Raw genomic sequence first — 25,259 nt, 5'->3', positions numbered from 1 at the left:
TGTCTACATGTATCACGGTTGACTGTGCAAGTACGGTTTCTTTGGATTAACTTCTATTTTGGAATACAATGTTTGTTAAGAGACAAGTAATAAACTTTTGCTAATATGAGGTGTATATATAAAATATATATTATATAATAAGTATCATATACATATTATATAATAAACATCTATAAGGTTATATATATACATCTAATATAATATATATACATATTCTTAAAACTCAGCAAGCAGTTTAGAAGGTAGTCCAACCAAAGATGTTTTAGAGAAGAGCAATTTCATCACTGACATTGTTCAAAATTTCAGGCACATGGTAATAATAAAAAGCAGGCAGATAAAGCTTGATTACTTTTGAAAATTCTCTATAGACAATGCACCTTATATGTCATTAGCTACTCCCACTGCCCCACCCTTGGCACAATACTATAAAGCTCCTGGTTATAGTATGCAATCAACAAGTGTCAGCTATTAGTATTTTTCTACAAGTCTTAAAAACAAAGAGATTTCTAGGGTCTTTTGTGTTGCAGAGAGAGAGAGAGAGAGAGAGAGATGGAAATATGACGTAATGCCCCAATAAAGAAGTAGTGTTATCTTTTAAAAAGAATAATGTTTTTCTGTAATAATAGCAGTAGATGCTTTCTTTTTTTGAAAAAGATTTTATTTATTCATGAAAGACACAGAGAGAAAGAGAGAGAGAGGCAGAGACATAGGCAGAGGGAGAAGCAGGCTCCATGCAGGGAGCCCGATATGGGACTCGATCCCAGAACTCCAGGATCACGTCCTGAGCCAAAGACAGATACTCAACTGTTGAGCCACCCAGGTGTCCCAGCAGACGCTTTTTTAAAAAAAAATTTTATTAGGGTAAAGTACACATAACATTTGCCACTTTAACCACTTCATTTTATTATTTTAAGTAATCTCTACCTACATCATGGGACTTGAATGAGCCCAGAGGTCAAAAGTCACAAACCCTACCAACTGAGTCAGCCAGGCACCCCCATGGCAATAGATGCTTTTTAATTTAGAAAATATATGATGTGTAAAAAAGGCATGCAAAATGCATTAAAAGTCCCTGTGGCCCTGTTATCTAAAGACAACAATAACTTGTTTATCTACTGTATGTATCCCAAGATTTGTACATTCAATTATTTTCATCTTCACTATTAACCTATGAAGTAGGTCATTTTTTACATTTTTCATTTCTTCACATTCCCCTTTTCCTTTTTCACAGAGGAGATAACTGAGACCTGGAGAAGTTATATAAGTTCATAAGTGGCAAAGCTGGTATTCAATGACAACTCTGACTGGAAGCCCAATCTCTGTCTTTTTTTAAAACTTTATTTATTTAAGCAATCTATACACCCAATGTGGGGCTTGAACTCACAACCTGAGACCAAGAGTCGCACACTCTTCCGACTGAGCCAACCAGGTGCACCTGAAAGCTCAATCTCTTAATAACTCTACTATTGTATATCTTTATAACCTTAGGGAATACATTCAGAGGATATAAACAGAATTGTTTTTAGATTTATAAATGAGGGTACTTATCACAGTGATAGTTGTAAAAACATATTTATGTACATAGAAAGCTGAGAAGGAAGCAATAACACGTTACTGGTGGCTAACTCTTAGTTACTGAATTACTGATGATTTTTTATTTTATCGTATATAATTTTCAATATTTTCTAAAATTTCTATGTTAAGAATGTGAATGTTTTCAAATGTGAGATCTTCTTTTATTATTATTTTAAAAAATATGTTATTTATTTATTTTTGAGAGAGAGAGAGAGTCAGAGACACAGGCAGAGGGAGAAGCAGGCTCGGATCCAGGTTCTCCAGGATCAGCCCCCGGCTGAAGGCAGGCGCTAAGGCAGGCGCTAAACCGCTGAGCCCCGGGGCTGCCCTTCTTTTATTTTTTATTTTTGTTTTTTATAATAAATTTATTTTTTATTGGTGTTCAATTTGCCAACATACAGAATAACACCCAGTGCTCATCCCGTCAAGTGCCCCCCTCAGTGCCCGTCACCCATTCACCCCCACCCCCTGCCCTCCTCCCCTTCCACCACCCCTAGTTCGTTTCCCAGAGTTAGGAGTCTTTATGTTCTCCCTTTTTGATATTTCTCACATATTTCTTCTCCCTTCCCTTATATTCCCTTTCACTATTATTTATATTCCCCAAATGAATGAGAACATATATTTAGATTTTGTTTATTTATTTGACAGAGAGAGAGAGCACAAGCACAAGCAAGTGGGGCAGCTGGCAGAGGGAGAGGGAGAAGCAGGCTCCCTGCTGAGCAGAGAGCCTGATGCAGGACCCTGGGATCATGACCTGAGCTGAAGGCAGACACTTAAGGGACTGAGCCACCCAGGGGCCCCATCAAATGTGAAATTCCCTAAAAATTTGAAATATATGTCTTTAAAAAATTGCTGGTAAATTTTTGGTGAATCTTCAACTCATCAATCATTGAATCCCGATCTTTCGTATAGCGTTTTGATTAAATGTTGTGCACAGCTCACACTTTCCAACAATGTGTGGACTGGGCTGAAATTCAATGTCACTTTATTGTCTTCTCTCACGTCTTTACCCCTCAGCTGTTAGTGGCTTTTATTCTATCAGTTCTTTGTTTGTAACCTTCCCGGGAGAAGATATTCATTTACTCCTTTGATTGCTTTTTTATAAGGACATCCAATTTCTTTCTCTCGTTAGGAGATTATGGAAAGAAATATTGACACAATCCAAGTTTCTCCAGTCAGATGGAACATTTTTTTTCCCCATCTTGTTAAAAACTTCCTTGTAGCTAGCTCACTCCAGAAATTTTGGACAAAGTTAGCTGTTTTTATCATAAACATAAGATTTCTAAATATCTGGGTAATGGTATGTTAGCTGCATCTTTTCACATGAGGCTCACTCTTCTCATCTATAAAATGAAGACACAAACTCATGAAGCTCTGAAGTCCCTGCCCAATCCCAATCCTTAGTTAAAAACAGACCAGTCAAGGAATGGGTGTTAGTTCTTTGGGTCTAGTTCTTCGGGTTAATATATCTAATATACATCGCAAGACAATGTACATATATTAGCTCTCTGAATGGTTTCTGAGCAAAGGGTTTCTAGGATAGAGGATTAATATAGTGTGGGACAACCAGACTAGGTGGAGACCAACCTTGCAGGCAGTGAACGAAGTCACCCAAGACGTAAAAAGGGAGCAGGGGGCTGCACAGCAATGGAGAGACTGTCTGCGACAGGCGGTGGTAAGGAGCCACAGTTATAAGGCAGAGTGAGTGAGTATGGGGATGTATGGAATTTCTCCTTTTTTTGGTAATCTTTGGAACTGTGCCTGGTTGTAATTGGTCAGTTAGGGACTATGGTTATTCCAAGGTGAGTCACTTAATAAGCCTGTATGCACTGCCTACTTCCAATCAACTCAGTGTTCGCTTGTGGGCAATTTTGCCTTGCTCTACATGTAGTATTGAGGAAAGATACTGAATTTGGAATGAAATGACCCCAAAAGGAGGCTTTGACTGTCTTTTTTATTGGCTACATGGCCTTAAGCAAGTTGGGTAAGCCACTTTTCAGATTTTCTCTTTGTCTTGGTACTCTGTGGTTTCTGTACAAAGTGTCCATATGTGGATTTCTTTTTGTTTATCTTGCTTGGGAACAGTTGGAATTTTTGAGTCTGTGTAGATGCTATCTTCTTATTAGTTTTGGAAAATTCTCAGTCATTCAATATTTAAAAACTGCCTCTGGGGGCAAAAGCGATATGAACTCTGGAAATTGCTTTAAAACATAGCAACAAAGAAAGACGTAAAGAAAAAGAAAGAAAATGAACAAATGTGGCCCGATCTTAATAATTGTGGAGTCTGAATGATGATGGGTGTATAGGGTTTATAGTATTATTTATCGAGTTTTTTCTTTCATGCATGCTTAATTTTATAATTAAAAAACAAAGAGATAAAAGAGGCATAATAAATATTCTGTCTCCTTCTCCATCTGGAACTTCAAGGGTGTGTACACCAGACCTTCTCATTCTATCCTGTAAATCTCCTAATGCTCATATTTTCCATATTTTTATTTGTCGTGTAACATTCTGGGTAATTTCTTCTGACCTATTTTTAGTTCATTTATTCTCTATTTAATTGTATTTAATCAGTTACTGGGTGCTTAATTTTGGTTATATAATTTTCATAGACATTCCTTTTCAAATGCGCTAGACTATCTTTTTTTGAGATTACTTTTAATGGTTTCCTATTCCTTATCCTTTTTCTCCAATCAGAAGTGGGCTCTCTCCAGAACTTTTTAAAAATACCCTTCCCCAGCTATTCAAACAACAACTAACAATAACAACATACTAGGCATAATTGTGTTATACCCTGGGTCTCACGATTATGACCTCAGAACTCTGTGAAAATCTAATTATATTGTGTATGTGTCCTACTGCTTTTAAAGGATCTTATGCATGGTGCCTTGCTTGTGTGCTTGACTATTTTTGACTGTGTGCTGCTCATATATTTGAAAAATTACATGTGCAATCCTTTATGGTTTAAGATGAAGCTGCTTTCCTCCAGAGAGAATATACATTTGATTATGCCATGTGCTCAATGGCATCGCCCATTTAGGACTATTTCAAAATAAATTCAGAAGTTGCAATTTTTTGGGACCAACCAAATTCAGTGATGTGAAGAAAGGGTGCAAATTTGAGTGTGACTTGCTACAACTTTTCAGTCTTTTCCTACCCAAGCTTGGGCTCAGCAACAAAGCCATTTTCTTGTAGCCTCCGAAGTGGGAAAAGATACAACCCTTTGGTGTCCCATCTTCTTTGGGACAAAGGGGTCTCCCCTTAGAGAATTAATCTTGGGTAGGATCTGGGCTTTGATTTCCCTCCTCCTTGCCTTGGGGACCACTAATACTCTGGGGGAAGAAAAGCAGTTTTATTGTTTTCTCTTGCCTTCCTAGAAAAAGATGAGTAGTAAACTCCTTTGAGGTCCAATTTCTTCATATGTAAGATGGGGCTAATATTGCTTCACTCACAGAGATACAAGTGTTCAGATTTAAAAATGCCCTCTGTAAATTGTAACTCACATTATTAACTTGTTCTGGAACCATGGCCCTTAAAATTTGGGGAACCTCTGCAAGTTTTATGCATTACTTCTTGAATGTGTGCACTTTGCTTTGTGTGTGTCAGAGGGTGCCCATATATTTCATAAGATTTTATTATTTTTTCTTTTTTTTAAAGATTTTATTTATTTATTCATTAGAGACACAGAGAGAAAGAGAGGCAGAGACACAGGCAGGGGGAGAAGCAGGGTCCATGCAGGGAGCCCAATGTGGGACTCGATCCTGGGTCTCCAGGATCACTCCCTGGGCCACAGGCAGGCACTAAACCGCTGAGCCACCCAGGGATCCCCTCATAAGATTTTCAAAGGACCTACTGGCTTCCAAAATATGTTTTAAAAGCAATTGAAGGGGATCCCAGGATGGCACAGTGGTTTAGCACCTGCCTTTGGCCCAGGGCATGATCCTGGAGTCCTGGGATCGAGTCCCACGTCCGGCTCCCTAAGTAGAGCCTGCTCCTCTCTCTTCCTGTGTCTCTCCCTCTCTCTCTGTGTCTCTCATGAATAAATAAATAAAATCTTAAAAAAAAAATAAAAATAAAAGCAATTGAAAATAGAAATTATTATTAGAAATCAAACAAGTACAGGAAGAGGGCAGCAGATTTGGTTTATTCATTTAGATGTTGTGGAATTTTAAAAATCTCTGCCAATGACCAAAATCATATTTTTTTGCTCAGTAAAACCACATTTTCCCTGTTCTCTTCTCAACTCCCTTCCACATGTATGAAGTCCAATGGTAAGAGAAAGAAAACATACCAAAATAAATGCATTGGTCCTGGTTCAAGTTTAGCATCTGGTAGGAAGAGCATTTTGTTCCTTTCATAATTTATTCCTTGCATATTTCCATTCTTAGGTACATAGACTCTTAGAATATTAGAATTGGCTGGATCTGTACAGATCAGATCGCTCACCTTCTTAATTTACATTTAAGGACACTGAGGAAAGGACAAAGATAAATTTATCAGGATTGAAAATGCAGCCAGTATTTCAGAGTCTTTCTGCTAATTAAAATGTTTCTTTCCTCTAAAAAAAAAAAAAAAAAAAAAAAAGCAGAATCTGAGATTTTCCCTGGTTTCCTTGATAGCATTGCTGAAATTATCCTTTAAGATTCTGACCAGGGATGCCTGGGTGGCTCAGCAGTTGAACATCTGCCTTTGGCTCAGGGCCTGATCCTGGAGTCCCAGGATCAAATCCCATATCAGGTTTCCTGTATGGAGCCTGCTTCTCCCTCTGCCTCTCTCTCTGCCTGCCTCTCTCTCTCTCTCATGAGTAAATAAATAAAATCTTAAAAAAAAAAAAAGATTTTGACCAAATGCCCTCTCTTCTCTGAAACTTCCCTACTTCAGATGAAATGACCCACATAACTATACACAAAGACTTCTTGATATACAAGAATTCCACTATAACTTTTCACCTCTTTCCATAGAAGGAATCTTGTCATATTCCAGAATTAGAGTAAAAGAGAAGTCAATGATGGAAAGCTTGAAAATGTGTAAATGTAATTCCAAAGCTGACAGTTGTCAGTAGTTCTTCAACCTTTCATTCAACAAATATTTATAGAGTATTTACAATGTGCTAGCTAGGTGCTGAGATTGCAGTGATGAACAAAAGACACATATTGTGCTTGTCCATTCACCATTTGTACACCACCACATTAGTCACTGTTGTATCTCTTTTGGGCAATTCTGTTTCCCTCCTGACATATCTGCTTACATTCTGATCTCCCTTTGATCCATTCTCCACCCAACAGCCAGAAGGATCTTTTGGTCATGCTTAAAACTCCTCTTTAGAACCCTCAGGAGCTCCACTTCTAGAACAATGAAGGGAGGAGCTCTAAGAACCAACTCCTCAGAGAAATAATTAGGACTCATGATATCTTTGAAATTTCTGGAAGTTGTCCTAAGGTTATATAGCAAATGAGGAAAACTTTATTAAAGAAAATCTATTAGATCTCGATAAGAACAGCAAGAGTCTATGGCACAACCCCCTTCTCCCCTTCCCATGTTGGCTTTATGACAGAAGCTCTAATCTGGGAAGGTATCACCAAGAAAATTGAGTTCTTTTTCCTCTCAACTCCCAGTAAAGGGAAATGGAGGGGCAGGCCACCTGCACTTCTCATCTCTCAGCTCAGGTGAGTATGGCTTAGAGGTAAGAGGCTCCTTCCCCCAAAAGATCTCACCTATAGGTGGAGGCATCATCCAAGGCATGGCAGGCCAAGAACATGAGGACTGGAAACCCTTGCTCTAGCTTGCAAGGAAAAGGTTTTACAGGGATTTTATTTAATTTTTTTCTATTTTTATTTTATTTTATTTGTTTAAGATTTTATTTTAAAGTAATCTCTCCATCCAACTTGGGGCTTGAACTCACAACCCCAAGATCAAGAGTCACATGCTCTATCAACTGAGCCAGACAGGCACCCCTTCACAGGGATTTTTATTTTATTTTATTTGTATTTTTTTTAAGATTTATTTATTTATTTATTCATGAGAGACACAGAGAGAGAGAGAGGGGCAGAGACACAGGCAGAGGGACAAGCAGGCTCCATGCAGGGAGCTGGATGTGGGACTCGATCCCAGGACTCCAGGATCACGCCCTGGGCGGAATGCAGGGGCCAAACTGCTGAGCCACCCAGGGATCCCCTTCACAGGGATTTTAAACAACCAATTGGATTCAGGATTCTGGAACACAGAGAATTTGGGACTGCACATAATGCAAAACCAACCTGGGGATTGTGATTACCTTAGCAGAACCAGCTTTCCTTTTACTTCCAGGTCTGAGGCCCCAGAGGAGGCAGTCAGTCTCCCAGCCAACTTCCTGGTCTGAGGCTCTAAGGCAGTCAGCCTTCTTTGCCTCAAGCCTATCAGAGAAAGGCCTGGAATGTTATTCCACAGTCTTTTCCATCTGGTGAATTGCTGCTCATTCTGCAAGACCCTTCTTTCCCAGGACCCCATCCTACAATAAGGGTGTGTCCCAGCTCCTGAGGATTCTTTTGTAATAAGCTGGTCCAAAAGAAAACAATTTCTAAGAGTTAATGAAAAGCTCTTTTTGTATCTCCTACTCTAATTTGATCCTCTCAACTTGAATCCCAGAGGAGGTATGTGTGCTGAATTCTGAGGGTGAGGGAGTGTGTTTTACTTTTAGTTCTCAAAGGTCAGACAGTAAGCCTTAGTCATGCTGATGGGCTCTAACTTTCCTTGGAATCAGTTTTTCAACTCAAGGGATTTTTAGAAATCTTCCAAATGAGGCCATTGTCTCCAAATCACAGTGATAATTACTGGCAGAGTCAGAACTTCAACTCAGGTTTCTGATTTGAAGCCCAGTGCTTCCCCACCCTCCACCCCCCACCCCAGCACTGTTATATAGTATATGGCTTTCTCGAAGGCTCTGTTAGTACCAACTACCATTCCTGGCACACAGTAGTGTCATGATTACTATTGAATGAATAAAGAAATAGCTGTTTTACTGCCCGATTCTTCCTTTTCCCCCTGGATATAGAGTAAAGAAAGAAAACAGCCAAAAATATGTTTTGGGTTTCCAAGCAGTATTACCACCACAACATAATGACCTTTAGGATCTCTGCCAGTCAAGTCATAAAATCAAATTGAATCTCTGAAGAACTACTGTCCTTTCTTAGCACAATCCTTGAAGGATACAAAATCCTAGAACCCAGCTGGTAGAAAATACTAACCCAGATCTGTGTATAAGTAATATTGCCTATGAAGGTGAAAGGCCAGATACATTTCCAAAATAAGATAACTGTTCATGGCTACCACATGCATCTGGTTAGAAGTAGAAGGCTGCCAGGTACTATTAAGGTGTGTTTGTTGAAATTAGTTGAATTTAACTGACTTGGATTCGTTGCTGCTCTGATTATTCAAGAAGTCAGAGCTTTAGTCTTTCAAAGTCCTAGAAGCAGGGCTCCAGAGGACATCTGTTGTTTTCTGCTGCAGTCCATCAATTCACCCTCCTGCTAGAAGTACTCTGCTTTACCTCTGGGAAACTCCCCCTCCTCCGTTCTTAGCTCCTATGGCTTGGGCAAGGCTGAGCCAACTTCAGGTTCCAGAGGGGACTACAGATTTCAGACTTGGCTAGTTAGTTGTCTCAGAACCAATGAGCCATAATGAAGGGTTTTCATAAGACTCATATAACAGAGACTCTTGCTCTTTACTCTGAAGGTAGATTTGAGAGCTCATAGAGACTTTGCCTGCTGCTGCCATATTGCTATCACATAGAGCCCAAGGCTGAAATCAGCATAACAGAAGGCAAAACCGAAAGATTGGAGAGGAACTAAATCCATATGACTTAAATTGAAGCCTGAATCACTTGCCTGAAGCCAGCACTAAGTCTAAAGGTTAAGATATGAACCCCGGTATCTTTTTTTTGCTTAAAGCAGGTTTAGGTTAGGATTTTTGGCTACTTGTAGTCAGGAGGGTCCTAATTTATGTAAGAGTATTTCCCATCTTTCTTCTCCTTCAGTGTTCTCTCCTGAACAGTCTTCTTTAGTATAGCCCATAGACACCCAGCCAATAGGAAGACAAGCTGGTTCACTGTGATCTCTGATTTCTCTCCAATCTCCATCCTACCATCAGAATGATGGTTTTACAACATAACTTGAGCTAAGAAACAAGTTTAAAAATAAGTGTTTTATTTAAGATCATATAGTTAAGCGGTGGTGAAGCCAAATACATGGCCTGGGATTTTTGGATTCAAATACTTTGCTATCTATTTAGCACACTTTTGGTCATATTTGAAGTAGCTCCAAATATGTTGATCCCTTTTTCTGGTTGTAATCATGTACTTTGATCTGCCCTATACAAAGATGGTAGCTTCTAGCCTTATGTAGCTACTTAAATCTAAATTAACTGACATTAAATACAATTTATAATCAGTTCTTCAGTCCTTTCAGTCCTGTTCCAAGCACATAGTAGCCACATGTGAGTAGTGACTGCCATGTTGGACAGTTCAGATATAGAACACTTGCATCATCACAGAAAGCTCTGATGGATGGCACTGCTCTAGAGACAGATTTCCTTCTTTATCCAAAGTAACCAGGCTCAGAGAGCCCAATAGAATCTTCCCTCTCTTCAAATGGCAAAAAAAGGCCAACAGACACATGGTGGACCATGAGCTATTCAGTCATCTATCCCATATTTTCTATACACTTACATGGGATTGACAGGTCCTAGCTACCCATCTCTGGGATGGGTAAATCTGAAATATGCTATTTAGTCAGGGATGATTAATCTGTTGTTACATCAAGCCTGCTGAAATTACTATAGAAATAAATGTAATTTAAAAAATGCATCTCTCTACCCCACTCTGGTCTAGTGTGTGAATATATACTTCTTGGGATTTTGAAGAACATGATGTTTCATTCTCAGGTTGGTGACTCATTAAGAATACATTTCTCAATGACATTTCCATAGATCATCATTCTCCAAGCAGGAACTATCTTCCTAGGTCTGGGCCCATTTTCCTTTCAGATTAAAACCCTGGAGGGAAAAAAATCTAATCAGTTCAGTTCAAACAGGAAGTAAAGCTCTCCAAATGAAAATTTGTACCAGATATTCAAATTGGAAAATGATAACTATGGTATAAAATAAACCTTCTTTATTAGGCAGCATATACAAATGAAAGATTATATTGTCACCTAGATACCACAAGTGAGTTATTTTCTCAGGGAAAAAAAAAAAGAGCCAGCTTTGCTTTGTTGTATGTCAAATGAAAAAAAAAAAAAGATAAACAGATAACACAGGACCCAGGGTGACCATTTGTTTTTGGTTTGACATGAATAGTTTGTATTTGCAAACATTCCCCCATTCACTTGTGTGAAATAATTAGAAAAAAAGCACACAACTTTCACAAAATTGGAGAGGGGGGGGGTCGGTTTCCAGCCCAAGTACTCCCTCGTTGGGGGAGTAATTTGGTATCAGAAGGTAGTCATGGCGACCATAAAAGTTACTCATGTGACTAACGATGCAACTAATGATGCCCACAATTACTTAATTGCAGGCATGCTTAACTGTTTTTGCCATTTTTGGAGAGTGCTTATGGCTAATTGTGGCTGCAAGTGGGTAACTACAGGTGCAATCAGATGTGTTCCTAATTTTTACATTTGTGCTGACAGCAGGAGAATAAACCACCCCCTCTAAAGAGGGAAATTATAAAAAAAGAGGGCTGAAATTAGTTCTTTCAAGTCCAGGGAGGATGGAACAGCCTCCAACATGAAAACAAACACAAGTCATTTAATGTTTAAGCAGAGGAAAGTTCTAGATCATCAGCTGACTTTCAACTAGACTCCATCTGTGTATCTTCTCTTTCCCCTGAGGTTCTCCAACTTGGGTTCCTCTTACTGTCCCTACCAAAAAGGGCCCCTATAGCTCCTGTCCTATCGTGGAATAGATAGTATCCTTTAATTTAGATGAAATATAGTAATAGATACTATCTTTTCTATGTTATCTGCATGGTCATTTAATTTACAAATACTTTTTACACATGGTGTAATATTTATGTGTACAAACGAACCCGAATATATACCCTGGGACAGGCAGTTAGCTTTTGAAATTCTCTCATGAGGAATTAACAACCCGAAGATATAGCTACACCACACTTCAAACATCCTCAAAATCTCGCTGGAAGGTTTTTAATTTGTATAAGGAATTTAGAAATATTTTTGAATAGGTAAAACGAATGACGGGCCAAGGCACATGGTCGGTTAGAAAGATAGAAGCCCCACTGCTCTTATATGGATGGGAATATGGCTCCAGCAAGCTCACTGGTCAGACTTTTTGTACAGTGATTGGGGTCCAGTATTCCGTTAGTCCTATATATTTCTCCTTCACCAAGTCTGTGGCTTGACCTTACAAAAGACTGGCTAGTTCTGTCATTATCTTGTGTCTACCATAGAACTGATCATGCTTACATTACTTGTGGTGCCTAAGACAGAGAGTGGATCCCCAAAGTCTGAAAGACCAGTAATAGACTGTTTTTTATATCTGCTAAGTAGTAAAAATTTGTAGCTTTGGCCAAATTTGGTCTTAAGACCTCGCCTGGTGTGGATGTTGTAAGGTAGAGGATGTACGCCACCACCCATCTAAGCACCAGAGGCTACTTATATTTATCCAAGGAGCCTGGCAGTTGCTGAAGGGCCAAATTGGCTTGGATCAGTACAGAACATGTACATTCTCTTAGCATAGCTTCCACAGGCTTATATTTTCAAAATAAATGAAATAAAAAACAAAGATACATGTAGTTATAATATATTTCATGAAATAAAAAGCAAGGATATAAAAAATAGGTAGTTACAGAAGGCACCAAATACAGAGAAATGGACACATTTTCTAGATACAAGAATCACCTTCTACCCAAGGAAGGAAATGTAAACAACTCCTTTCACACACATCTTGCCTGGCCTCTGGCCCTCCTGGGCCCTCCTAAGCCCTGCTGTTTTCCAAATGTTGTGTATCATCTTTTGCCTGTCTCATAAGAGATGCCGGTTAATCACTCAAACTACTCTGTATTCCACAAACAGTATCAAATATCCATTACGTGTGCCAGCCACTGTTCCGGGCTCCGTGGTGACTTGGTGGGATGAATTAGGCTTCTCACCCAAGGGATGGTTTCCTGTAAGTAAGCCCTCTGCTCTATTAATCATCAACTCTTCTGGTTCGGAGCCTGAGGTACAAGCTTTATCCAAATGGCAGAATGGTGAGGACTGGCAAGTAATGAGGTGGAGAAAATGTTGGTCACCAGAGCCCCCTTAGGGAGAGCTTTCTATTTGATTAGAAGAAATACTTTGAAATGACATTTGGGGTGGAAGGTGAAGTCCCAAGGGCCTTCTCCATCAAGAAAAAAATGTCTGTTAAACTGCTTTGCATGAGGCAATTGCTCCTAAGAGGGTGGTGAAGGGGGTGGGCAGGGAGGTGGGGGGAAGAGTGTGCAACCACAGTGCAACAGCAGAGGGATGCCTGCTGCACGATGTAACCCTTCATGGTGATGCACGAATCTTTGCTAAAATATACTAAGTGAATGAAATAACTGTTTAGCGTGCCTGATTGTCTTGTGGAGATTGGTGAAGAGGTTGAGTTTGGTAGCTGGACTGCAGCTGGGTTTTTCAGTTTCATAATGCCATGCTTAGTGTGTGTGTGTGTGTGTGTGTGTGTGTGTGTGTTTAGCTTAAGCCAGTATGGTTCTCTCTCTCTCTCTCTCTCTCTGTGTGTGTGTCTCTCTCTTGCATATACCACAGTCTGCTGTCCTGCCCCTGCACATTGTGATCCAGAAGGAGCACTCACGGAGGCAGGTGAAAGGAGGATTATTCTATCATGCTGTGACATGACAGGCGGAGGGTACCAGCAGCCTGGGAGAAATGGGCATGGTGCCCAGGGCTTGGGCAGCCACGAGTCAGAGGATGATTAGACAATGGAAATCAACAGCTTTTCAAGGCTAGAGGACAAAGCCACAGGGATTGTTCAAGGTCCAGCAAACAATCACCACTAAGGAGTCTGTGGTGCTGCTGGCTCTAAGTGAGGCAGGGGATCAAACAGCCAAACATTTCCTCCACACCGGGATGTACCAGGCCAGGAGCTGGGAATTCCAGAGGGGTTGGGGCACTGCCCCTGTCTCTCTAGATGAGAGACTGGATCTCTAGATCCAAGAACCACGGCATCAGGAAGCTTGGAAGGGTCTGGCAAGTTCGGAAAGGCTTCCAAAAAGAGGGGGTCCTTGCTGTCAGCTTTGGAGGACAAAGAGGAGGAGTTGCCAGATATCTGAGGAAGGCCTTCGAGGAAGGGAGGTTAGCCTGTGCAAATGGGCAGAGGCCTGAGTCAGGAAAACTGAGGCAGAAGATGAGGGGCTCAGAGAGCAAAATGGCTCTGGCCAGAAAAAGACTGAGGCCTGAAACAGCCCCTTTCCTCAAGGCGCTTACAAAGAAATCAACCCCAGGACACTTTGCTCTCAGACCTTTGGCTTCCAGCCCCGTGAGAAAATGGCTTTAGGCTGTTTAAGTCACGGGGTCTGTGATACTTAGTTTGCAGCCTGAGCAAGCTCATGGAGCCAGTTGGAGTTCCAGCTCAGCCACCACTGGTCAACCTCCCGGGGTGACATGGCCTAGGCCTCACTTTCCGCGTCTGTGAAACGGGGATAGGAATCAAAGCTAAGTTGTGACGAGTGATACACATGAAGTGTTTAGCTCTGTGCCCAGCTGTCATCATTATTATTGTTATTATATTATTTCTTAGGAATATTTTTCGCTTCAGGATGTAGTTTTAGTGTAATGGAACTTACATGGCTCCAAGTTACTTGGAGGATTCAAACACAGTAAACATGTAGCCACACCTGTAGGAGTAACTTCTGACACGCTTAGGTGTCTAGGGTAGAAAACTTTTCTTCATGAAAAACCTCAGGCTGGTCCTCTGGGAGTGGAGTGAAGGCCACGCAATAGGGGGCTAGATCCTTAAGGTCATGAGTCAATCTGAGTGGGGAGCCTGGGTGGCTCAGTCAATTGAGCATCTGCCTTCCTTTCAGGTCATGATCCCAGAGTTCTGGGATCAAGCCCCATGTCCTTGGGCTCAGCAGGAAGTCTGCTTCTCTCTTTCTCTCCCTTTTTCCCCTCTCATCCCCACTCATGCTCTCTCTTTCTCAAATAAATAAATAAAGAGTTAATCTGAGAAGTTGCATCCTGTTCCCTGCACTCTGGACCTCCCCCTCATCCTTGTTAGAGCTGGGAAACCAAGGCTTCCTTACAAGCAGAACACGACCCAGATCCAAAATACACCTCCTGCCGAAACAGACTTTACATGCCTCCTTTACATGCCTCTTGAAGGTAGTCCACTGGGTTTTGTTGTTATTTCACTTTTATATTTATTTTTTTATTTTTTATTTTTTATTTTTTATTGTGGAGAATCTCAAACACACGCAGAAGTAGACAAAGTAGTTTAAGAGCTCCAGGTGTCTATTATCAACTCAACTAAGGCTGCACATCCACTCCCACCACCATCTTTTTTCTAAAGAATATTCTAAACATTCTCTAATTTCACCTTTAGCATTTAATTATGTATCTTTAAAAGATATGGAGTTTATTTGAAAATAATAGTATTATCACTGACCCAAGCAATTAAAAATATATTATTCATAGCATTATAGTATTCGGTCAGTATTCTCATTTCCCTTTTCATAATCTCATTAATTTTTAAGTTTCTTTGAATAAAGATTAAATTTGTCCTTATTTAAGTAAAATCCACACATTGCAATTAATTAATGTATCTTTTTAAAATATTTTTATTTATTTATTTATTCATAAGAGACACAGACAGAGGCAGAGGGAGAGGGAGAAGCAGGCTCCTTGCAGGTAGCCTGACATGGGACTTGATCCTGGGTCTCCAGGATCACGCCCTGGGCTGAAGGCGGCGCTAAACCGCTGAGCCACCGGGGCCACCCTAATTAATGTATCTTTGAAGCCTCTTCTAATCTACAGGTTTCTCTTTATTTGTTGAAATCTGGTGATTTGCTCTGTAGAGTTACCCACAGTCTGGATTTTGCATTCACTCCTGCAGTGGCATTTAATATGTTACTCTATCCTCTACATTTCTTATACGTTGGCAGTTAAAACTAGAGTCTTGATCAAACTCAGGTTCAATCTTTTAGCCAAACTCCTTCATAAGTCATGTTGGAGTCTTCCAACAGGAGGCATATAATATCTGATTATCTCTCTCCTGCTTATTTGTCCTCCCTTTTTGACTTCTTTCCTTTCCATATCTCATCTTTGTCATTCCAGGGGGAGGATCTGAAAACTGGGAGTCGGTGTGGAGGGACTGCCAGGCTTTTCTGGGCCCCTCCTGGGGTATTCCTCTTTCTAATCCCTTGCTTCCTGTGTTGCCAACATGGCTTTCCATTCCTCTGGGGGACATGGTGATGCTGCTAAATCTCTTCTTGGAACTGGGTGGGGAACAAACATGCTGACAAAACTTTGGAGGATAACATTTATCTGCTTTTGCCCTTCCACTCTAGGGAGTGCCAAGTTCGAAACCTGCCCCACTTGCTAATCATCCAGATGGCAAACAGCTGTCAGGCAGAGGAGGGACTGCTAGACAGGAACTAACTGAAGCCCTTCCTTCCTGACCCATGCAGAATAGGAATGTAATTCCAAATACAATTTAAATTCAAATTCAGATTTAATTGAAGTCTGAAGTCCAGCCGTAGTTAAGCCCCATAAGAATATTCCAGATCCCTTCGATCTTGGTCAACAAGGGCCTGCCATATATAAAGGATTTGTTCAACCATTTCTTGCCCACACTGGTATAGAAACCTTGCCCCCCCCCCCCCAAAAAAAAAGAAACCTTGCCCAAGATTCAGGCTCTTTTGTTGATTGGAAGTCTAGAAAAAAGAAAAAAATATTATCAGCCATCACTGCCAGCCTAGCTACAGAATAACATTTTGTTGGATTCAGCAACATTTATAGAATAACTTGTTTCATTTGACCTCGATTTTGACCTCAACTAATTTTGTTGAATCCTAAGGGTAGCAGATTCTGCTAATGTCCCAACTCATGTCCCTTTGGTTCACCTTTGAGTTCACATGCAAATGGAGTGCAATAGTTCTTGGGCACACTGGCAGGTTCCTACCTCACATGCCATGGATTCCCTGCTCCTCTTCCTGGGGTTTTTTTTCCCCTGTTCCACCAGAAATTACTAGGCTCTTCAGGGCATTGTGGAGGTGCTGGTTATTTAAGGCTCCCAGAGGCAACCCTCAACCACTGAGAGAAAAGAGTCAATGGATAAGTGCCTCAGCTTCCCCATCCTGCAGCAGGAGAATCCTGAGACATATTCTACATGATTCTTTAAAGAGTCCCTTTCAGAAGACTGATTTGGGGATGCCTGGGTGGCTCACGAGTTGAGCACCTGTCTTCAGCCCAGGGCATGATTCTGGGGTTCCAGGATAGAGTCCCACCTTGGGCTCCCTGCATGAAGCCTGCTTATCTCTCTACCTTTGTCTCTGCCTCTCTCTCTGTGTCTCTCATAAATAAATAAAGAAGACTGATCTGTAGTGGGCTTTCTTAGTCACTGATACCCCTTGTATTGACTTCTTTCCCTTTCTTCACTGTCTCGCTTGAACTCCTGAGGTTACCTCCCAAATAGGCGACCTCTACCCAATTCCTTATGTTGGGGCTGCTTTTGGGAAAGAGAAACTAAGATAAGCAATAACTTTGTTAGTTACTTCAAACCTTTCAGAACAAATGAATGTAAATAATTAAATAAAATATGGAATATCACAGGCTGAGTACATGAACATGTTTGTGATCTCTAATCCTACAAGTGAGCTATTGAATAATCCATTTCTCAGATAAAACTGAGAATAGAAGACATTAAAAGAATTGTCCAAGATCATAGAACTGTTGAAACTGCGATGCAAGTTCATGACTGTCATCAATATTATCTTGCCTCTTGTTTTCTCCATTTTGTTTCAGGTGACAGATTTTCTCTAGCAGCTAGTGGATTTCTGTCTTTTTTCTTTTTTCTTCTTCTTCTTCTCTGAATTGTTCTCTTTGCTTATCTATATTTTGAATGGGAGAATTTCCTGCCAGTTGAACTTCAAGTTGTAAGTAAAAAGGCCCATCTTGATGTGGTCTCCTAGCAACAATTTATGAAACACTTTAAAGCAATTATTCTTCTCAAGCACGTTTCCAAATGTTGAAGCATGTTCATTCACTTCGATCATTAAAATCCCCAAGAACATTCATTGTGTAGCACACAGTTCTGGTAATTATAAGCTTGTCAACAGGTTGCTTAGTGAGCTGAGAGCGAGGACAAGACCACATTCCCCCCAGGAGCTGAGCACTTTGTTTCCAGCCTAGGGGGCAGGGCAGATCCACTCTTCTCCAAAGAAGTCTTAATTGACTTGTGTGGTGGGGGTAGAAGAAAGAATATTTAAACCCAAAATAGCCATCTGTAAAATATCAAACCCATGACAACCCACAGGCCTAAGGAGGATTTGAATACCTAGGTCCAAGTCCGCTAAGCGGGAAGCTTACGGCTCCTTTTCTGGAGCCTCCCTTTCTCGGTCTAGATCGAATATTCAAAGTCAGGCATAAGACCTATCACCTCCTCTGCTTTCTTAAAAATGCAGTTATGCCCTAAATTAGCGGCTGGCCCTTCAGTCTTCGTTCTTCTGGTTGTGGTGTGGTTTTTTGTTTGTTTGTTTAAGATTTTATGTATTTATTTAAGAGAGAGAGCGTAAGTGGGGGAAGGATCAGGGGGAGAAGGAGAAGCAGACTCCCTGCTGAGCACAGAGCCCAATGCAGGGCCCAATCCCCAGGACTCAGAGATCATCACGTGAGCTGAAGTCAGACACTTAATCAACTGAGCCACCCAGGTGCCCCTGTTGTTGTTTTTTTTTAATTAAAAAAAAAATTTTTTTTTAAGATTTTATTTTTAAGTAATCTCTACACCTAATGTGGGGCTTGGACTCACAACCCTGAGATCAAGAGTCTCATGCTCTACCGACTGAGCCAGCCAGGCACCCCCATTCTTCTGCTTTTTTTCCCCCCCTAAGAATTCTCTTTTATTTTTATCTTTTAAAAAATGTTCTAGTATACTAAGTATGGAAGGGAATCTGGATCGTTGGCAATCACACTGCAGGTTTAGCAAATTGGAAAGCCAATTTGGCAAGTTAGAGAGTATCCGTCTGGACTGTACTTATGCATGCATCAGGCCTGACTCCAGCTCTACTACTGGTAAGGAAGTCACAACCAGAGTGGTGCCGTTGAACAAAAGTTAAGTAACTCTAGGAAGTTTCAGAACTCAGACGGGAAGATTGAATTCCTTACAAATCTGGTTAATAGTTTTTTTAAAAAAACTTATTTGGGTATCTTTTAGATTCACAGAAGAGTATACCGTTTATCTAGTTTCACTTAATGCCAACATCTTACATAACTGTGGTACACTTGCCAAATTAGGAATCTGTTTTATTTTGGGTGTCCTTGTGGAGAGAGATTGTATGAATCCCAGGCTGATGAAGCTGAGAGCATGCACAAGCACACACACGTGTATACACACATCATGCATATAGACACATACACAACACAGATATACACAGTATAATACAGATACATACATCACACATGCACATATGACACATATACAAACACAACATACATATGGTTCCACGAGCATATATGCAGACATATGCACACCATTTATACTGACACACACACATACTGTCTCAGAACTGGGGGTTCATCTTCTACATATGGAGAATGCTTCCTTTCTCTTTTTTTAAAAAAAAGATTTTATGTTATTTTTATTTTAGTTATTTATTTGAGACAGAGCAAGAGTTAGAGAGAGCACAGAGGAAGAGGGAGAAGCCGACTCCCCACTGAGCAGGGTGCCCGACTCGGAACTCAATCCCGGACCCTGAGATCATGACCTGAGCCAAAGGCAGATGCTTAACTGCCTGAGCCACCCAGGTGCCCCTAAAAGATTTTTGTTTAAGATTTTATTTATTTATTCATGAGAGACACAAAAAGAGAGAGAGAGGCAGAGACACAGGCAGAGAGAGAAGCCAGCTCCTTGCAGGCAGCCCGATGCGGGACTTGATCACCAGACCCCGGGATCACACCCTGAGCCAAAGGCAGATGCTCAACCACTGAGCCACCCAGGCATCCATAAAAGATTTTATGTTTAAGTAATCTCCATACCTAAGGTGGGAGTCAAAGTGACAATCTGGAGGTCAAGAGTTGTCCATTCTGGGATCCCTGGGTGGCGCAGCGGTTTAGCGCCTGCCTTTGGCCCAGGGCGTGATCCTGGAGACCCGGGATCGAATCCCACGTCAGGCTCCCGGTGCACGGAGCCTGCTTCTTCCTCTGCCTGTGTCTCTGCCTGTCTCTCTCACTGTGTGCCATAAATAAAAAAAAAAAAAAAAAAAAAAAAGAGTTGTCCATTCTACCGAATGAGCCAGCTGGGTGCCCCATGGAGAATGTTTCTTGATGGAACTCAAGCTAGTTGATGGAGACAGAAAAGTGCTGAGAGACTAAAGAATACTGGCAATGAGACAGTCAGGGCAGGGATGCCTGGCTGGCTCAGTCAAAAGAGCATGCAACTCTCCATCTCAAGTTGTAAGTTCGAGACACCACATTGGGTGTAGAGATTACCAAAATAATAAATAAAAACCTAAGGAAAAAAGAGGACAAATGAGCAAGGTTGACTCTCTCTAAGTGGAAATTGTTATTTGCAGAGATGGGGCTGAGGTCTACCACTGCAATGGTCTAGGTTGCAAAGTCTGGCCCAGCCATTCAGATAAACTTCCCATGTAAACTGTTCAATCCTCCTCTCCAGGTAGGGCTGGATAGGTATAATCAGCCTAGATGGCCTGGATCCTGAGGTAAGGGTGGGAGAGATGAGTGTGGGAGCAAGAATGAGAAACATCTCCTCCTTGAGACTTTCAGGTAAGACTCTGGATGGGGTAGCAGAAACATGGGAGAAGGTGCAGGCTTGCACCTTCCTTAAATCTGCCCCAATCTTGTCGTAAGAGAAGTGAGTATCATTCACTAAGGTGTAGAGACAGATGGGCCTTTGAGACCTAGGGAAGTAGGAAAAGCAAGGGAGAGTGGAACAGAAGTGGAGAATAGTACTTCAAACAATCCCAAGGACAGTGGTCTACCTCTTTGCCTGAGCTTGTGTGGATTTGTGTTGATGGGTGTGTCACTTGAAGAATTAGAGCTATATGGATTAAAAAGCTTTCAGAGTTAGTTTAGTGAGTGTGCCAATTACTTATTACTGTGTTATAAATTACCCCCAAAACTTAGTGGATGAAACAACAGTATGGATTTTATTTTTATTTTTTAATTTAATTTTTATTTTTTTAATGCTTCACTGTATCTGTGGGTCAGGAATTTGGGAATGCCTCAGCTGAGTTGTTCAGGTCAAGGTCACTTAGGAAATTACAGCTGAGATGTCGGCCAGAAATGTAGTCATGGGAAGGCTTGACTAGGACTCGGCAATTTGCTTCTCTGCTTACACATGTTAATGGCCAGTTGATGCTGGCTGTTGGTAGGCTTCAGTTCTTTACCACATGGGTTTCTCTGTAGGACCCTCTGAGTATCCTCATGGCATGGGGACTGGCCTCCCCCAGAAAGAGCACTCCAAGAGAGCCTGGTGGAAGTCTCAATATCTCTTATGGCCTGGCCTTGGAAGCTCATTGTCACGTCTGAGGTATCCTACTGGTTACGCAGGTCAGCCCTATTCAGTGTGAGAAAAAGAAGACTATCCAAATATCGAGGCCATCTTGGGACCCGACTATTGAGTGATTTTTCACTTTTATGAAGGTTTCATTAAGATTTAATAAAGCATATTTTACTTATACCTTGAAACCAAGTTGGTGATATTGGTGAAAGCCTAGGTGTCCCCCCATGCAGTGAAATTTGCATGGAGCCCTGAAAGAAATGTAAGATGGTAAGGTGAGATCATGGGGGAGGGGTGCATGGAGAGGGCACAGATCAAGTATGCCTTGTTGGTCATTGTAAGGACTTGGGTATTTTATCCCTTCCATAATATCAGGAGCCTTGCAGGAAATACATATAAGGCAGCCTGAGCACTGTCATCTTCTTCCTTTCTCTCTCACCTATAGAGTTCAAATGGTATACAAGATTCAGGGAAATGGGGCACCTGGGTGGCTCAGTGGTTGAGCGTCTGCCTTTGGCTCAGGGCGTGATCCTGGGGTCCTGGGATCGAGTTCTGCAGCGGACTCTCCTTGGGGAGCCTGCTTCTCCCTCTGCCTATGTCTCTACCTCTCTCTCTGTGTGTGTGTCTCTCATGAATAAATAAAATCTTTTTAAAAAATTAAAAAAAAAAAAGATTCCAGAAAGTTGTGAGAAAAGGAACCAGGAAGTGTGAGACAGAACTGGGGGACCTGGTGGAATTTAATAATAGAAGTCATTATTATTGTGAGGAATCACTGTGTGTGTGTGTTTGTGTATGTGTGTGTGTGTGTGTGTGTGTGTGTGTGTATGAGAAAGACAGAGATAAAGGGATCCAAAAGTCTAGTGATATGGATTGGTAACAGCTGCAACAATATTCTTTTCCTTGAAAAAGTTATTTTAACAAATCCTTACTTAATGTAAGTAAAAATGTACTTAATACATTTTTCCTGATTACTCAAGTAATATATGTTCATTGTAGAAAGATCAGAAAGATAGAGATCAGTGTAAAAAGATGAGGTAATAATCATCCACAATGCCATCATTCAAAAGCAACACTTCAGGGGCACTTAGGTGACTGTCAGTTAAGCATCTACCTTTGGCTTGGGTCATGGATCTTGGGGTAATGGAATCGAGCCCCACTGTGGGCTCCCTGCTCAGCTGGGAATCTGCTTCTTCCTCTGCCTTTGCTCCTCCTCCTCTGCTTGTTTTTTCTCTCAGATAAATAAATAAAATCTTAAAAAAATAAAAAAAGAAAGAACCCTTCATATTTGACATTTTCTTGGATTCTGTTTTTGTGTATTTTATTCCTGAACCTGAGATCATACTTTCTCTGTAATTTTCTATTCAGCTTTTCATAAACATTTAACTAGGTCACTTAAAAACTTTTAATAAGTATTATTTTTAGAGATGGATGGGGGGCACCTGGGGGCCTCAGTGGTTAAGTGTCTGCCTTTGGCTCAGGTCGTGATCTCAGGGTCCTGGGGTTGAGTCCTGCATCAGGCTCCCTGCAGGGAGCCTGCTTCTCCCTCTGTCTATGTCTCTGCTTCTCTGTCTGTGTCTCATGAATAAATAAATCTTTAAAGAAATAAAAAATAAAAAAAAATAAATGTGAATATGTAGGGGTGCCTGGCTGGCTCAGTTGGTAGAACATGGCGATTCTTGATCTCAGGGTTGTGAGTATGAGTCCCATGTTGGTTATAAAGATTACTTAAAAATAAAATCTTAGGGACGCCTGGATGGCTTAGCAGTTGAGCGTCTGCCTTTGGCTTAGGGCGTGATCTCGGGGTCCTAGGATCGGGTCGCACATCGAGCTTCCTGCATGGAGCCTGCTTAATGACTGCCCCGTCTCTGCCTCTCTCTCTCTCTGTCTCTCATGAATAAATAGATAAAATCTTAAAAAAAAAATCTTAAAAAAATTTAAAAATGAAGGTGGGTATATATTTCTTCTTTTGATATATATGCTTTTTAAAAAATTAAATACTCTAGAATTATATTGAGAAACAAAAAGTCCTCCTAAATATCACCTCCTAAACTACTGTTAATGAGTATAGTTTGTATTTTCCAGATATTTTTCTATGTATTGATAAGATTATGTAGATATGCTTGTAAATAGATATTTTGATATGCTCTGTGATTTATTTTACTTAAATGTAACGGTCATGGACATTTTCTATTGTTCTTCATCCTTTAAAAAATAGAATTTGGGGGTACCTGGGTGGCTCAGACAGTTAAGTGCTACCTTCAGCTCAGGTCATGATCCCAGGGTCCTGAGATTAAGCTGTGCATCAGGCTCTGCTCAGTGGGGAGTCTGTCTCCCTCTCCCTCTACCCTTCCACCCACTCCTGTGCTGTCTCAAATAAATAAATAAAATCTTTAAAAAATAGAATCTAAAAAAAATAGAATCTTTTTCTGATTACAAAAGTAATACATTTTTTAAAAAGTATTATTTTTAATGATTGTATAATATTCCATCATATAGCCATCATTATTTATTTAATAGTTAACATGTAATTTCCACTATTTTGTTATTATGAACAATCCTGTGAGAATTACCTTGGTAATTTCCCTCCTGTATTTCTGATTATTTTCTTTGGCACATGGAAATGAGAATTTCCACATCAGGCTTTAATAATTGATAATACATTTTTCTATTACTTTTCCCCCTCAAAATTTCATGCATGGCAAAAATAGTAATGTCTAGTAAAAATTATTGAATAGTAATTCAATAATTTTTCTTAAAAATATTTATTTAATGAACAAACCACATTGAAACAACAATGTAATTTTTAAAAATATGAATAAAAAATTACAATACACCCATCATAATAAATCAGCTTTAATTTTCCATACTCTCATTTAATCCTTTTTCATATACATTAATACTTTTGGACTAGAGCTTGGCACACTTTTTTTTTTCATTTCTATTTTATTTATTTATTTATGTATTTTTTTTAATTGGAGTTCAATTGGCCGACATATCAAACTTTTTAATAAAAGACCAAATAATAATGTTTTAGGCTTTGCATGCCACACAGTCTCTGTTGAAATCATTCAACTCTTGTAGTGTGAAAGTAGCAATAGCTAATACAATAAAACTTTATTTACAAAAATAGGTGACCAGCCTGTGTTTGCTGAACCCTATTTAGCATGAGTAGAATGACTATCTAGTCATTCTTATAATATAGATGAAACTATTTGCTTGGCCATTCATGAACCAAACTTTCTTTTCCCAGATCTTTTTTAACCATCTTGCCATTATGGAGTAGGAGTCCCCAGATTGCTATGTTTTTGGTAATGCGATAAATTCAGTGCACTTATTGATTATAAAAATACATGATTTATTTTAGTCTAATTTTAATTTTTTAAGTTTTATTTATTTATTTGAGAGAAAATGAGAGACAAAGCATGAGCAGAGGGAGAGGGAGAGAGAGAGAGAGAAACAGACTCCCTGCTGAGCAGGGAGACCAGATGCAGGGATGCCGGGGGATGGGTGGGGGGGTTGGGGGGTGGGGGGGGTGGGGGGGTGGGGGGGTGGCTGGGGGGGGCGCTTCATGCCAGCACCTCGGGATCAAGACCTGAGCCAAAGGCAGATGCTTAACCAACTAAGCCACCCAGGTGCCCCCAGAATTTTTTTATAATGGACTTTAAGGATGACTCTTAAAAGAAAAATAGTCATCTGTAACCTCTCATCACAGCAAAAGAGTTTTGATCTCTTTCTGCCTTGGTCTACGAGTACACTTTTCGATGATTATATTGATGGAAAAGATAATATAGCAAGAGGAATTTGGGGGAAAAATCACCTCTAGTTCCACTGACTGAACAGATATAGTTTTAGTTCTTGTCCACCAGCAAATATATTTTTATATGGCTGTAGCTATGTACATCAATCCTTTTAAAATGTTTTTTCATTTTCTCTAATGAACACATATTCTAAGCTTTATAAACTTGCCCATATATTTA

General features: G+C 40.4%; 1 long non-coding RNA gene across 14 annotated transcripts in view; it reads left to right on the top strand.

Annotated features, from left to right (window-relative positions):
- The first annotated feature begins 6,926 nt into the window (after positions 1-6,926).
- LOC140641801 (uncharacterized) overlaps positions 6,927-25,259 on the top strand; it is a 179,807-nt gene continuing 161,474 nt past the window's right edge. For all 14 annotated transcript variants that reach the window (XR_012038396.1, XR_012038393.1, XR_012038392.1 and 11 more), the window contains exon 1: positions 6,927-7,241. This is a non-coding gene — a long non-coding RNA (uncharacterized lncRNA). The remainder of the gene's footprint in view (positions 7,242-25,259) is intronic.

The sequence above is a fragment of the Canis lupus genome, chromosome 10 (genome assembly GCF_048164855.1).
Source record: "Canis lupus baileyi chromosome 10, mCanLup2.hap1, whole genome shotgun sequence".
NCBI lineage: Eukaryota > Metazoa > Chordata > Mammalia > Carnivora > Canidae > Canis > Canis lupus.
This window is presented reverse-complemented; position numbering and strand designations above follow the sequence as displayed.